This window comes from Pan troglodytes, chromosome 9, assembly GCF_028858775.2.
Source record: "Pan troglodytes isolate AG18354 chromosome 9, NHGRI_mPanTro3-v2.0_pri, whole genome shotgun sequence".
In the NCBI taxonomy this organism is placed as follows: Eukaryota; Metazoa; Chordata; class Mammalia; order Primates; family Hominidae; genus Pan; species Pan troglodytes.
The window spans coordinates 66,189,999-66,205,398 of record NC_072407.2 but is presented as its reverse complement, the minus strand read 5'-3'; the positions used below and the strand labels follow the sequence as shown (position 1 = coordinate 66,205,398).

Sequence of the window (15,400 nt, the reverse complement as noted above, 5' to 3'; positions counted from 1 at the left end):
TCCTCTCTGAGGCCTCAGGCCTCTGCCTCCCACCAGCCCCTCCTCGTCCACTTGTCAAGCCGCTTGTTCTCAGGGGAGACCCTTCTGGTATGTGCCCCCTCTTCCTTTCCTAGTCAATGCCTCTTCCACATCTGGACACCCTTCCCATGAATATTACTATACTGGACTCAGGCAGGGCACCCCTTAGCAACTCTCTAAAGATCCTATGTTTGAGATGAGAGGAAAGAAAAGAGGAGGAGGCAATCCTAGAGTAAAAAGGGGGACAACATACCCGACTGGAGAAAGGGAAAAGGACTACCAGCGACTTCCATTCAGCAGAGCCCACAGCAGAACCTGTCAGGCAGCGAGGGCAAAGTACAGAGGCCGGGAAGAGCCAGGCCCAGGGCGGGGGCTGCCGGCTCAGCCAGCCACCCTTACTCAGCCGGAGCAGGCGACACCTTCCACCACCTCCTCAGTGAAAAGTAGCTAAGCAGCCAGGCCGAGCGGTTCCTGCCTGGGAACCTGGACGGTGTCGCAACCGAAACCACCACTAGCAGAGAGACTGGGTTTGGCAAGGAGAGCAACAGGGACAAAGCCCCGCTGGCTTCTCAAGGGCCAGAGCCTGGTGGTCAGGAAGCGCGTGCAATTCCAGGACGGTACACCAGAAGCAAGGTGGGAGGGAAGGGGCAGGAGGGGAATAGGGCAGGAAGGGAGACAGAGAGAGAAAGAGGCGGGTTTAGATCAACTTCCTTCTCCCCTCCCCCTCCCTCCCTCCCCGGAAGTGGGCAGCCCCACCCTCCCCAAGGTGCTTTGCTGGGTAACAGCTGGCGAGAGGTCGAGGAGACTCACTGCAGCCACGGCTGTCATAAAACCCTCACCTGTAGCAGGTGGGACCTGGGTAGGGGCAGATGACTTTGACAAAGCCTCCAATAGGGCTGGGGAGGAATATGTGTGACTCAGATGTGCTGACCCAGAGTGGCGGCCCTGCCAAAGACCAGCAAAGCACCCCCTCAAGAACGAAGTGGGGAGGAGGGTAAGCAGAAACCAGCAAGCTGACAGTGGCGGATGGACCTCCTACTTCCTAAAAAAGCAGTGCTTAACCTTGGAAACATGCACATTCCACTAAGACACAAAATATTTTGAGCATAATTTCAGGGAGTTTGGGGACTCTGTAAAGCCCCCTAGAGGTGTATGTTTTCTAGATTAAGAGCCTTTATCACTGATAGAGCATTCTATCAATGAAAAAATCATGTTTAATCCTAGATTTTGCCCAAAAGCTAGAAACAATCCAAATGTCCCTTTTAAGTTCCTTCCAGCCCTGCTTCTGAACGTTCATCCCTAGGTTCTCACTCACCTCCAAGTTTCCAGTCACCAATCCCCTGCCTTACCTTCAAAACAACACTGCTTTCTCAAGGAATTCCAAAGGCCTGGGATTCCTCACACCTTCCTCCTGCTAAGCCCCCACTATCTGGGCACATGGTGAGCACAGGGCAAGCTGGCTGTCTCTCATCTGGAGAAGACTCCCCTTCTAGACCAATGACCCCTGTCTATGTGCTGGTTGCAGCCTTGCCTCTGGTTCTCAGAACAATTTCTCATTCATCCCCTATTCTAGGCTAGGCTCCCTCTCATTAAGGAACTCCGTGACCTTCTCACGTTGGTAGCCATTAACCCTCTAGGGAAGGGCAAAGCTTCCTCTGTGCTCTCACAGCACTTAAGCATATATTCCTGCAAGATCATGCTACTCAGGAGTGGCCAAGAAATGTTTGCCTTACACATGAGCCCTGGCCAACGGATTCAGCATTTCTGATGCTACTGTATGTCCAGCGCTTACACTTTGTTTCCTCCAAACGCAGACCTATAGGGTAGGTAGTCTCCCTGTTTTCCATTGAGAAATTGGCATTCAGAGGTTATGAGACTTACCCAAAATCTCACAGCTTCTCAGTACAGAGCTGGGGCCGGAGCCCAGAGCTTTTGTCACCATTTCAGCACTCTGCTGTTGTTGACAGTCCCCCTTACCAGTTTCTCATCAACCCTTCTTGATGCCTAATCGTGCTCTCATTTCCCCCAAAAGATAAGCCCCTGGCTCCTCCTCCATAAGCTAGGAGGCAGAAGGTATGAAGACTCAGGGAAGGTGCTCGGGACATTGGGAATGACAATGTTTGATTCAGGCCAATGGTGAAGTGCTGTTTAAAGGCCTATCCCAGTGGTCCCACAGCAACCCTTCCTTTTCCCAGCCCCCCAAAAGTGGGCCCTGACTTCAGTGGACCCACTGGATCCTGGGCTCAAGCTTGCCCGGGCCCTCCGGCCCTTCACTCACTGGTAGACTGAGAACCAGAGCAGGATCAAACAGCTTCATTTTTCTAGTCCCTTCATTTTTCTAGGGCTTTGCAATGTGACAGAAGGACTGTTTCCTCAATCCTATTTGTGGGAGACAGTAAGGGATTTTGTAAACTGAGGAAATACAAAGCACTGACTTCAAACAGAAAAGCTGGGAAGAGATAGGGTAGGATTTAGATAAAAAGCCACATGGGGGCCAAGCATGGTGGCCCCCACCATGTAATCCCAGCACTTTGAGAGGCCAAGGCTGGTGGATCACTTGAGGTCAGGAGTTCGAGACCAGCCTAAGCAACATGGCGAAACCCCATCTCCACTAAAAATACAAAAATTTGCTGAGCGTGGTGGCGTGCACCTGTAATCCCAGCTACTCGGAGGCTGAGGCATGAGAACTGCTTGAGCCTGGGAGGTGGAGGTTGCAGTGAGCAGAGATTGCACCACTGCACTCCAGCCTGGGCAACAGAGTGAGACTCTGTCTCAAAAAAAAAAGCCACACGGGGCTGAGCACTGTTGCTCATGCCTTAATCCCAGCACTTTGGGAGGCCAAGGTGGGAAGACGACTTGCGCCTGGGAATTCGAGACAAGCCTGGGCAACATAGTGAGACCCTCTCTCTCCAAATTCAAAAATTAGCCAGGCATGGTGTCATGGGTCTGTAGTCTCAGCTACTCGGGAGGCTAAGGCAGGATAATTGTTTCAGTCCAGGAGGTGGAGATAACAGTGAGCTATGATCGTGCCACTGCACTCCAGCTTGGGTGACAGAATTAGACTCTCGTCTCTTTTTTTTTTTTTTTGAGATAGAGTCTCACTCTGTTGCCCAGGTTGGAGTGCAGTGGCGCAATCTCGGCTCACCGCAACCTCTGCTTCCCAGGTTCAAGTGACTCTCCTGCCTCAGCCTCCCGAGTAGCTGGGATTACAGGCGCCCGCCACCACACTCAGCTAATTTTTTAATATTTTTAGTAGAAACGAGGTTTCACCATGTTGGCCAGGATGGTCTCGATCTCCTGGCCTTGTGATCTGCTCACCTTGGCCTCCCAAAGTGCTGGGATTACAGGTCTGAGCCACCGCGCCCGGCCTCTTTTCTTTTTTTTTTTGAGATGGAGTCTTGCCCTGTCACCCAGGCTGGAGTGCAGTGGTGCAATCTCGGCTCACTGCAACCTCCGCTTCCTGTGTTCCAGTGATTCTCCTGCCTGAGCCTCCCAAGTAGCTGGGATTACAGGTGCGTGCCACCACGTCCAGATCATTTTTGTATTTTTAGTAAGATGGGGTTTCACCACCTTGGCCAGGCTAGTCTTGAACACCTGGCCTCAAGTAATCCACCCGCCCCAGCCTCCCAAAGTGCTGGGATTACAGACATGGGCCACTATGCCCAGCCTCTCTTTTTTTTTCAAGACAAGGTATGACTCTATCACCCAGGCTAGAGTGCAGCAGCACGATCTTGGCTCACTACAACCTCTGCCTCCTGGGCTCAATCCATCCTCCCACCTCAGCCTCCCGAATAGCTGCAACTATAGGCCCACAGCAATACGCCCGGCTAATTTTTGTATTTTTTGTAGAGATAGGGTTTTGCAAGCTTGTCCAGGCTGGTACTGAACTCAACAATTCAAGTGAACTGCCCACCTTGGCCTCCCAAAGTGCTGGGATTATAGACATGAGCTACCATTCCCAGCACAAGACTTTGTCTCTTAAGAAAAGTCATGTGCCTGTGGCAAGTCCCTATTTATTTTTTTATTTTTAAACAGGGTCTTGCTCTGTTGCCCGGGCTGGAGTGCAGTGGTACGATCTTGGCTCACTGCAATCTTCGCCTCCTGGGCTCAAGTGATCTTCCTCTTGAATACCTGGGGCTACAGGCATGGGCCACCAAGCCCAGCTAATTTTTGTATTTTTTGTACAGACAGGATTTCTCCATGTTGCCCAGGCTGGTCTCGAACTCCCTGGGCTCAAGCAATCCTCTCACCTCGGCCTCCTAAAGTGCTGGGATCACAGGAGTGAGCCACTGCGCATGGCCATATGGGACATCTCGTAACTGGGAGTTGGAGTCCTTTGTTTTTTAACCCTTCCTCCCTCACTGTATCCAGAAACTGTCTTTTCATCCTTTGATTTTGAGCAACTATCGCTATCAACTGCCATAAGCAACTATCGCTATCAACTGCCAAGAGTCAATAAACCAGAGGAGCATTCAGTGTAGGAGAGCTTGTAAAACTGGCAGGCACTCACCAGTGGAATGCCTGGATGCTCCCACCCCCAAAATTAACTGTGACTGTTCCACTTGAGAAACAGCCACATTCCTTTACTATCCCATTGTAGATGGGAGGCAGGGGCTGCTCCCTCTTTCCAGCCAGGGTAAGAACCTCCTTCACAAAGGATAACCAGAAGAGCCTGCAACTTAAGCACAAAGCCAAAACCAAGGTGGTTTACTGCCCTTTAGCTCTCTGAGCTGCAATCCTCACCACAAGGCAGGGAGATCAGCACTGCAGCCTGGGCCATGAGGCGGGGCTCCCCCAGGACTCAAGCCTGCCTGGGAAAAACCTGACATGGCATAAGAGGTGAGAACAGAGAGCAACCTCCAGCTCACTCTCCTTCAGGCCTGGAAGCCACAATGCAAAGAGCACTCTCCAAATCTCCTCTGTTTTCAGAGCCACTTGAAATGCTGGGCTCCTCTTGAAACTAGATTCTACTGAGCAACCAGGGCTTTAGAGGCTTCCAGGACTACTTTCATCCCTGAGAATCTGCTTGTTGGGGTCTGGTCGCTAAATCCCCAGCTACTGTTGCCCTAGCAAACCTTTGTTGAGCAGTACTCTGGAGCCCTGGCTCCAGTTGCAAAGCTCAGTGCGATCTGGCTCCTGCCTTCCAGAAACTTAGAAGAGGTAAACTATATAGAAAACTTACTATAGTCGCTCTGCCCACCTCTGTTGCTTACCAGCTGACTGAACATGAGCAAAGTGACATAACTTCTCCAAATCTGTTTCCTCATTTGGGACATAAAGATACTAGCTGTACCCATTTCACAGAATTAGAGTGAAGATTAAATGAGAAAATCTGGCCAGGCGTGGTGGCTCACACCTCTGATTCCAGCACTTTGGGAGGCCAAGACAGGCAGATCCCTTGAGCCTAGGAACTCGAGGCCAGCCTGGGCAACATGGCGAAACACAGGCTCTACAAAAAAACACAAAAATTAGCCGGGGTGTGGTGACATGTGCCTGCAATCCCAGCTACTTGGGAGGCTGAGGTGGAAGGATCACCTGAGCCCAGGGAGGTAGGCTGAGGCTGCAGTGAGCCGTGATCACACTGCTGCACTCCAGCCTGGGTGACAGAGTAAGACCCTGTCTCAAAGGAAAAAAAAAAGGAAAATCCATGTCAGTGTTTACCATAGAACCTGGTGTTCAGTAATGTCTTGATGATGTATTCTATTATTATCTAGCTTCATTTTTGGGTAGGAACCATTGTTTCCCCTCTCCAAGGGTTCTCTGGGCTCTGGGAAGAGCTACAATACCTAGAAATTTGACTGTAAGTACCAGTATAGCTAAGTTGATTCCTGTCATCCTGGTATTCCCTCTATAACAAGGAAAAGTCAAATTCTGCCATGGCTGGGCAATCAGGCAAAGAGGACCCTCTTTCCTAACATAAAACCATCCTGCAGGAGGAGTAGCTGAATGACATGGTGCCCATGCCTTCGCCCTCTGTGTGGCCCAGAGGATGACGACAGTGGTCCTGCCAGGGTTCTTCCCTTCTTCATCAGTTCCTTAACTCCCTCCTCCCAGAAAAGGTCCATGAAACAGCCGACATACCAGTACCACATGGTGCCAAGGGCTGGGGGAAGCTCACACTGCCAGCCTCGCACTTTATGCGGTTCCTCCCATACCAGTGGGTTACCGTAACCATGGAGACCAACAAGTTCCTCCATATCACAGGAGAGCCAGCCTGCCAGTAGCCCAGGGCTCTGGGGGATGGGGGTGGTGGGGGTAGGCAGAAGGAAGCCTGCAGCATAGAGGTCTGGCTCACTTTACAGAGGACTGTGGGGAGGTAGCAGATCCTAACCAGTGCAGCTGAGGTGGCTGGGCTTCCTCCTAACCTCGTTTTCTTTGCCTAGTATATATGTTCTTGGCATATTTTCTGGGCTCTCTAGACACTGGGCTTTTCTTCCTAGCTCCACTGCTGTATACTGGGGCACCATATATGGTATAGTAGTGAAGGGTGTCATTCTGGAGTTAGACTGTAGTGATAACCCAGCTCCACCACTCTGTACATGCACATATACAAAAAAATGGAACAATAAAGAGAAGATTAGCATGGCCCCTGTGCAAGGATGACACACAAATTTGTGAAGCATTCCTTTTTTTTTTTTTTTTTTTGAGACAGAGTTTCGCTCTTGTTGCCCAGGCTGGAGTGCAATGGCGTGATCTCGGCTCACTGCAACCTCCGCCTCCCGGGTTCAAGTGATTCTCCTGCCTCAGCCTCCCAAGTAAGTGGGATTACAGGTATGCGCCACCATGCCCGGCTAATTTTGTATTTTTAGTAGAGACAGGGTTTCTCCACGTTGGTCAGGCTAGTCTCGAACTCCTGATCTCAGGTGATCCGCCCAGCTCGGCCTCCCAAAGTGCTGGGATTACAGGTGTGAGCCACTAAGTCTGGCCCATATTTTTTAAAAGATTAAAACTTTTATTATTTCAGGCTGGGCATGGTGGCTCAGAGCAAGATTGTCTCAAAAAAAAATTATTATTTTGAATAAATAAATAAAAATAATAAGAAAAAAGAATGGGTCAGAATTGTGGTACGAAGAGCTACCCAGATCTACACATACTAAAAGGAAAGTGGTCATCTATCCTACGCGCCTTCCTGTGATCCAGGTAAGTCCTCTTATCCCTTGTTTATCTCAAATCCAGACACCGTCTTAGCTGGGAGTGGTCACTCACTTCTCTAGACTCACTTCTCTAGACTCTCAGCGCTCTATCTGTACTCTTCATTTCTTCTTCTTTTGTGAGATGAAGTCTTGCTCTCTCGCCCAGGCTGGACTACAATGGCACAATCACAGCTCACTACATCCTCAAACTCCTGGGTGCAAGAGATTCTCCTGCTTCAGCCTCTCGAATAGTTGGGACTACAGGTGTGTGCCACTATGCCTGGCTAGTTTTTTATTTATTTCATTTTTTTTATAGAGATGGCATCTTGCCATCTTGCCCAGGCTGGCCTCAAACTCCTAGGCTCAAGCAATCTTCCTGCCTCAGCCTCCCAAAGTGCTGGGATTACAGGCATGAGCCACCACACCCAGCCCCATTGATTTCTTGTGTCCCCATACCTTAACCCCCTCATGCTCTGACAGATGAGAGCCAGTATCTCCCTCACCTTCATATACCCTCAGTGCCCAACAGTGCCCACACCTAGCTGACCCATGTTACAATACTTAGGGAACAAGAGAGGCACAACTTTTTGATCTTTAAAGTTGCCCACTCTCAACCCCACTCTCGACCCCAAGAGATAAGGGTAGAGGAAGGAAGATCACAATTTCTTGCTACCAACCCCATTTCCCCTCTTTCGAGGCATTCGTTGCCCTTGAAGTTGGTTGGTTACTATCTGTCCTTCCTGCTAGACTACACTACAAAAGGAGGGACCTTGGTATTTTTTTTTGAGACAGAGTTTCTCTCTGGCCATCCAGGCTGGAGTGCAGTGGCGTGATCTCAGCTGACTGCAACCTCTGCCTCCCGAGTTCAAGCGATTCTCCTGCCTCAGCCTCCCAAGTAGCTGGGATTACAGGTGCCCACCACCATGCCTGGCTAATTTGTTTTTTTTTTTAGTAGACGGGATTTCACCATGTTGGCCAGGCTGGTGTCGAACTCCTGACCTCAGGTGATCTGCCTGCCTTGGCCTCCCAAAGTGCTGGGATTACAGGCATGAGGCACTGCACCAGGCCAGGTCTGTCTTATTCACGGCCCAGAACAATGCCCAGCACAGTATTCAATAAAGTACTGAATTAATAAATGTGCACAAATGAATACATAAGAAAACATTTTGCGACGTCTTCATGACAGTCTCTGGGACCAACTGATAACTGATAGCCCACATCAGTGTACTCTGCAAAAAATACCCATGAGGGTAGTGAGCCACGAGATCCCCTATCCCAGTGATGGATGAAAAGTGAGTGATCACCAAGGTGAGCTGGAGACAGACTCAGAATATAGGCACAGCCAGGGACCAGCAGGGCCCATCCCACTTGCTCCCCTGAATCAAGCCCTAGCCTTCCTTTCATGGGAGGGAAAACCCTCTCCTTCAAACTTCCTGCTGCCCATGACAACCACCAGGTCCTCCCACTTAAGACAGTTCTCTCTGCCTCTCTACATTTAGTTTCTCTACTGCTTTGCTATCAAAACCATTGTGTCTTGCTGTGACAATGAATGCAACTCGAGCCATTCTAAGAGCTACCAACTGGGGACGGACAGTGACTTGTATAAGAATCTAGGAGACAATTATTTATTGTTTGCCACACTAAGAGTTCTGCTTTGATATTTGTTACTTGAACAAATGTACTGACTCTAAGGCCCGGTTAACTCTAGGGTGTCAAAATAATTTCACCCATACACACCTGCCTCCTGTCCTGCTGCAAAAATCAGCATTCCCACCCTGCCCCCAACCCCTCCCCAAACTGCCTCCTGTTACAGAAAAGCAAAAGAACTAAAAACGGCAGCTGGGGAGCTCAGTTGACTCACCCAGCATAATCATCTCCTCCCAGAATCTCCCATCTTCTCCTGGGGTTTTTGCCAACACAAAGTAAAAAAGAAGCATGAGATCTCAAAAAAAAAAAAAAAAAAAAAAACCTCAGCATTTATGCAACAGTCTTTCTACCTGGGTACAGATTTAACCCTTTGTTTCTGCCCTTTCCAATGTGGTTTCCTTAAAACTTGCTTGTATGCTGAGGATAAGATCCAGCCTGGAGCTGGGAAACAGGCCTTCTAGACCCCCTAGTCCCAGCATTGCTGCTGGAAAGTGCAGAACAAGACATGTGCCTCTTCCTGCTGCATCTTTCTCTGGAAGTGAACAAATACTGCCTCCCTACTCCTCCAGTTTCAAAGAGGGAGTTGAATAAGGAGGAGGAAATGTCAGAAAAAAATACTGGGACAAAGTTTGTTGCTCCAGAAGTCACCATGGCCAGAGGTCAGAGCACATCAGAAACCACCCCAAGGCTGTCACTGCCACCCTCACCTCAGAACTGTCTCCCTGTTGGGCCAGGATGCAAAGTGGCTACTCCACTTAAGTGACCACTAAAAATCCAACTGGCCGATCTTTCTAGAAGCAAGCCCTTACTGGGCTGCTCCTGCTGAAGGGAGAGGTGCTATCTTTCTCCTGTAGCAGATCATTAAAAAACCAAGCAGGAGAGGGCACCTAAGTTGTGGAATGAGGGCATCCTGTTTCAGGTGCTACTGGACTATGGATCAAATCAGCTGACATGGAGAACCCAGACAAACCTGCCCCTCAAGGCAATCACAGAAGACAAGGGTAGCTCTCTAGCAACCTTTCTGGGTGGGAAGAGGAGGGTGCTTCTTTTCTGTCATTTGGCATATAGGAGGACAACTTACTTGTGTGATAGATAGTGCCATGACCACAAAATGTGATTTTTTAAATGTTTTTTTTTTGAGACAGAGTCTCACTCTATCGCCCAGGCTGGAGTGCAGTGGTGTCATCTCAGCTCACTGCAACCTCTACCTCCTGGGTTCAAGTGATTCTCCTGCCTCAGCCTCCAGAGTAGCTGGGAGTACAGGCGCTCACCACCAGGCCCAGATTACTTTTTTGTATTTTTAGTAGAGATGGGGTTTTACCATGTTGGCCAGGCTGGTCTCAAACTCCTGTCCTCAAGTGATCTGCCTGCCTCGGCCTCCCAAAGTGCTGGGATTACAGGCGTGAGTCACCGTGCCCAGCTGAATACAAAATAAAGAGACACTTCCACAGGCAAATGCAAATCTGTTGCAGCATATTAGTCAAGAAATCCCCAAGGTACCAAAAGTTCTGTTCGGAGAAGGAACTCTTTTTCCATAGAAACATGTTACAAATGGTAGCTGTGTTCTCAGGCCAGCCCATGAGGTCCCAGCATAGTATTTCAAGGGGTATGTGAATTGTACTTAAAACTTAAACCATAGCCCAGAACAGGAAATAAATTCAGAGTTCCAACTCAGGACCCAGGAACAGATCTTTGCTCTCCAAGCACCATGGGCAGCAGACACGGGGGCTCCCTAGTCTTCAAGCTCTGGGTGAGGGCTTGAATCAAGAAGACTTGAGCCAGGTGCGGTGACTCACTCCTGTAATCCCAGCACTTTGGGAGACCGAGGCAGGTGGATCACGAGGTCAGGAGATCGAGACCATCCTGGCTAACACGGTGAAACCCTGTCTCTACTAAAAATACAAAAAATTAGCCGGGCGTGGTGGTGGGCACCTGTAGTCTCAGCTACTCGGGAGGCTGAGGCAGGAGAATGGTGTGAACCCAGGAGGCGGAGCTTGCAGTGAGCCGAGATCGTGCCACTGACTCCAGCCTAGGCGACAGAGCGAGAGAGACTCCGTCTCAAAAAAAAAAAAAAAAACAGACTTGAACAAGAGAGCTTCAAAGCATTTGGGGTAGAGCTTAAGGCTGGGTAGGAGAGAGGGTCTGAGGAGATATAAACCCAAATGGAGATGAGGAATGAGGCTGGAGGAAAAGAATTTTAAATGGGTGCTGCCTTACACAAAAGAAGAGCTAATTAAGGAAGACTGGGTAGAACAACTTCCAGCTAGAGGAGAAAAGACAACCTGCAACAGTACCCTGACATAACAGGGGCAAATGCTCTTTACAACTGTCTTCCCTACTAGGCAACCGATGCGGGGGCTGTGCTTCATACCTGCCTTACTGGGCTTGCCACTGCTGCTGCAGTCTCAAACCTGCACTGAGAACCGGATCCTGTTACTAAGTGGCCATGGCCTGGGCAGGTATCCTGGCCAGCTTGCCAGATCAATGGAGGATTCATTTGTCAGCAGTTAGGTGAACAGTGGAAAGCCCGAGCTTCTCAGTGAGACTGAGTATATGTCAGCTTATGGCTTTAGGCTGAAGGTGCCCCTCAAAGCCAACCACTGCTGTTTATTCACTGGCGGCAATGACAATTTTGCTCCAAGGGGCCCTTGCTGTTTGTACTTTCTACCTAGGAGCAGAGTATGGCAAACCAGATGACAGCCATTTTCCATTACGTGTACCTTATTAAAAAGCACTTTTTTTTTGAGACAGGGTCTCTGTCACCATGCTGGAGTGCAGTGGCGCGATCTTGGCTCACTGCAGCCTCGACCTCCCCAGGCTCAGGTGATCCTCCCAACCTCAGCCTTCTGAGTAGCTGGGACTACAGGTGCCCACCACCACGCCCAACTAATTTTTGTATTTTTTGTAGAGATGGGGTTTCACCATGTTGCCCAAGCTCCTCTCAAGTGATAGGCATGAGCCACTGCATCTGGCCAAAAGGCACTTTTTATACTTAATTCATCCTTTCAGCATCCTATGAAAAGAGTCTGGGCTGGGTGCAGTGGCTCACGCCTGTAATCCCAGCACTCTGGGAGGCTGAGGCGGGCGGATCACTTGAAGTCAGGCATTCGAGACCAGACTGGCCAACATGATGAAACCCCATCTCTACTAAAAATACAAAAATCAGCCAGGCGTGGTGGTGGGCACCTGTAGTCCCAGGTACTCAGGAGGCCCAGGTGGGAGGATCACCTGTGCCTGGGGAGGTCGAGGCTGCAGTGAGCCGAGATCATGCCACTGCACTCCAGCCTCGTTGACAGAGCAAGACTCCGTCTCAAAAAAAAAAAAAAAAAAAAAAAGAGTCTGATTGAACTGGTTTCTAAGAGAAGGGAATGGCCCAAGGCAGCAGAAGACCTGGGCTTTGAGCTTTCTAACCTCTGTGGTATGAACCTGGGAATGGCACTCTTCGGTGCAGAAGACCTGGGCTTTGAGCTTTCTAACTTCTGTGGTATGAACCTGGGAATGGCACTCTTCAGTGAGATTAGCTCGTGCACTGGTCGAAGCCCTCAGGAACCAGAACCACCCATTAACAAGTGGCTGGGAGGAAGGGGGCCGCTTTTGGGCATTGTTAGATGTGCTGCTACACAGACTGTGGACAAGGGAATGCTGGGTGTTTTGAAGGAGGCAAGCAGCCAAGTCTGTAGCTGTCCACCTCTGAATTCACTCAGAGATGGCAGGGAAGAAAAGATGGCTCCAGGAGGAATACAGCTCCTACCCAACAAATCCTAAAAGGCAGCTCTAACTGGCAATAGGAATGGCGGCATAAATGAAGACCCAAAGAAGAAACCCACCCAGGATACCTCTCATCAGTAGAATTTAGCTGGGTGGCCAGAGGCCACGGCTACCCATTCTGTTGCTCTACATAGTTCATGCTAACTACCAAGGACAAAGAACCCCACAGCCATAAAGGGGTCCCTACCAAGTCTTGAAAACAGTAGGTAAAGAATCAGAAATTACAAAATATCCACACCATCTAAAGCACGGACAACAATGCCTGGTGACATGCTGGTTATTTCTATAATTACATATCCTTTCCCAACTTATTCTGTAGGTTGCCAGAAAATATAACTTGAACTTCTGTACTCAAAGCTCATCATGAATTCTCTGTATCTCCAAAAGGAGATGGATGTTTTCTCCAGGAGAGTCCTGAAGTTGAAGGCTAAGTTCTGGTCATCTACACACATGGCTTGAACTTGGACTTGGGTTCAAGTCTGCACCCAGGCAGAAAGGCTGCTGTATAAATGGAGCTAGAAAAGTCTCCAGCAGCTCAACCATTTTATCCCTTCCACAAAAGGCCACTCTACTCTCCCCTGATGAAAACACACACATCCCGCCCTAGATGTATGGGCCTGGAAACTCTGCAAATCAACAGTCTTTATGGGAAATGTGATCAGTGTTTTACACACACATGCGTGTACACAGTGTGGCCAGTGTAAGTCCATTCTCATACACAGTGCTTACTGAAGCTGGGCGCTGCCTCTTCAGCTGTGAGACAAAGGAAACCTGTGTGCATGTGTATGGGGAGGGAAGTGATGGTGCTGGTGAAAGCTTAGCCACACTTCCAGCTCCTGAGTGTGTCTGCCATAGAATCCAGCAGCCTCTCTGGCGGCCAGGCCCCCATCGCCACTGTCCTTCACACAACATAACAGGTCACTGTTTAGGACGATGGGATTTTTGGTGTTGGGTTTTGTAGCCCATGAACTAGCATACATCTGCCCCACCTCAAGGGCCGTTTCCTGAAACAGCTGCATGTCCTGGGCCCCTGCAGACAGGATTTGAGAAAGATAAACAAGATGCCAGAACTAGAAATTTTAGGGTGATAAAGAAGGAATGAAAGTTGGCCACAGTGTCTCACACCTGTAATCCCAGCACTTTGGGAGGCTGAGGTAGGCGGATCATTTGAGGCAAAGAGTTCGAGACCAGCCTAGGCCACATAATGAGATCCCCATCTCAACAAAGAAAAATTAGCTGGGCGTGGTGGCTCACGCCTGTAATCCCAACAACTTTGGGAGGCTGAGGTGGGTGGATCACGAGGTCAGGAGTTTCAGACCAGCCTGAACAACATGGTGTAATCCCATCTCTACTAAAAATATAAAAATTAGCTGGGCATGGTGGCACGCACTTGTAATCCCAGGTACTCAAGAGGCTGAGGCAGGAGAATCGCTTGAACCTGGGAGGCTGAGGCTGTAGTGAGCCGAGATCGCACCACTGCACTCAAGCCTGGGTGACAGAGTGAGACTCCACCTCAAAAAAAAAAAAAAAAATTAGCTGGGCATGGTGGCATGCACCTGTGGTCCCAGCTACTCAGGAGGCTGAGGCAGGAGGATTGCTTGAGCTAAGGAAGTTGAGGCTGCAGTGAGCCTTGATTAGACCACTGCACTCCTGCCTGGGCGACAGAGTGAGACAGTCTCTTAAAAAAGGAGAAGGAATGAAATTATCCTCTTCTCACAGCTGAAAGCCCTACCCCATGGGAACAGACTTTTCCCACCCGGTCCTAAGGCCTCACACACACTCCCATTTACCTTTCTTCGTGGACCAGGATTCCTGCTGGTATCTCCACTCTACCCTGACAGCTCTACCATGTCAAGTGACCGTGGTATCTAACGCTGATGCTGGTTAAAGAGATAACCAAGGTCATGTGAGCTGGGCCGACAAGTTCTGCTGCACTTGTTTATAGACAAGGGGATTAAAACAACCTGTCAAGGGAGGGGAGGGGGCAAACCCTGTGCACAGGGCAAGCATTGGCAACACAGCATAGAGGCCTCCCGCCAAGAAATTTTTTGCTCAAATATAAAGCAGAAATCTCTCACCAAACACCAAACCAGTTAACTATGCCAAATACCACTTATGATCAAGTGACCTTGAGGCACTGCTCAATTTTTCCAATGTTCTTTGGGTTTTTTGGGGGTGAAGTGGAGGGGAAACTAGGAAGGTAGGCAACATAAGGTCCCTAAAAAGCCCCAAGTTCAATTAATACGCAAGCAAGGCATGTAGGGCTGAAAAAAGAGGAGATGTCTTAAGGGTATATTTGTATAAAGCAAGCATTCAATTCTCAGATGCCTAAGCTCCCAATCAGAAATCAAAATGCCAAAACAGAACTTTCTGTGACCACTTATGTTGGAATCAGGAGGAAAGTAATTGTTTTTAGGTGCAGTTCCAGGGCAGAGGGGATAAGGCAGCAGGGAGTCTGGACACCAGGCCAAAGTCATCCTCTCTAACCAGAGGGTCAACCTGACAATAACAGTCGCTGGCCGCAAGACACAGGAAGGAAGAGGGAAAGGTGGTCAGCACCTGATCCCCTGGCCTCAGGCACTACAGGCCACAGAAGCTATATGGCTATGGCACAAAAGCTGACCCCTGGCTCTGTGAAGTTACAGGCTTTCCACTGCTCCTCTGCAAAACCATTTGTCACAGCCCCTAAATAACCAATCTTCAGGCTGGGCACAGTAGCTCATGCCTGTAATCCCAGTCCCTCGGGAGGCCGAGGCAGGCGGATCACCTGAGTTCGGGAGTTCAAGACCAGCCTGGCCAACATGGTGAAGCTCTGTCTCTATTAAAAATACAAA

At 49.5% G+C, this 15,400-nt stretch overlaps 1 protein-coding gene and 1 pseudogene across 17 annotated transcripts in view; one reads left to right on the top strand and one right to left on the bottom strand.

Moving 5' to 3' along the window:
* The window catches only part of MARK2 (microtubule affinity regulating kinase 2), a 72,266-nt gene that overhangs the window by 22,113 nt on the left and 34,753 nt on the right, over window positions 1-15,400 (bottom strand). Inside the window, exon 1 of one of the 17 annotated variants that reach the window (XM_063784145.1) lies at window positions 272-699. The exons of 15 other annotated variants lie outside the window; for them this stretch is intronic. The gene's annotated coding sequence lies outside the window, so the exon portion shown is untranslated. Of the gene's footprint in view, window positions 1-271; window positions 700-15,400 lie in introns of those variants that run through there. One more of the 17 variants, XM_024347224.3, reaches the window with a different exon arrangement.
* LOC112204830 (U6 spliceosomal RNA) lies at window positions 6,554-6,652 on the top strand (annotated as a pseudogene).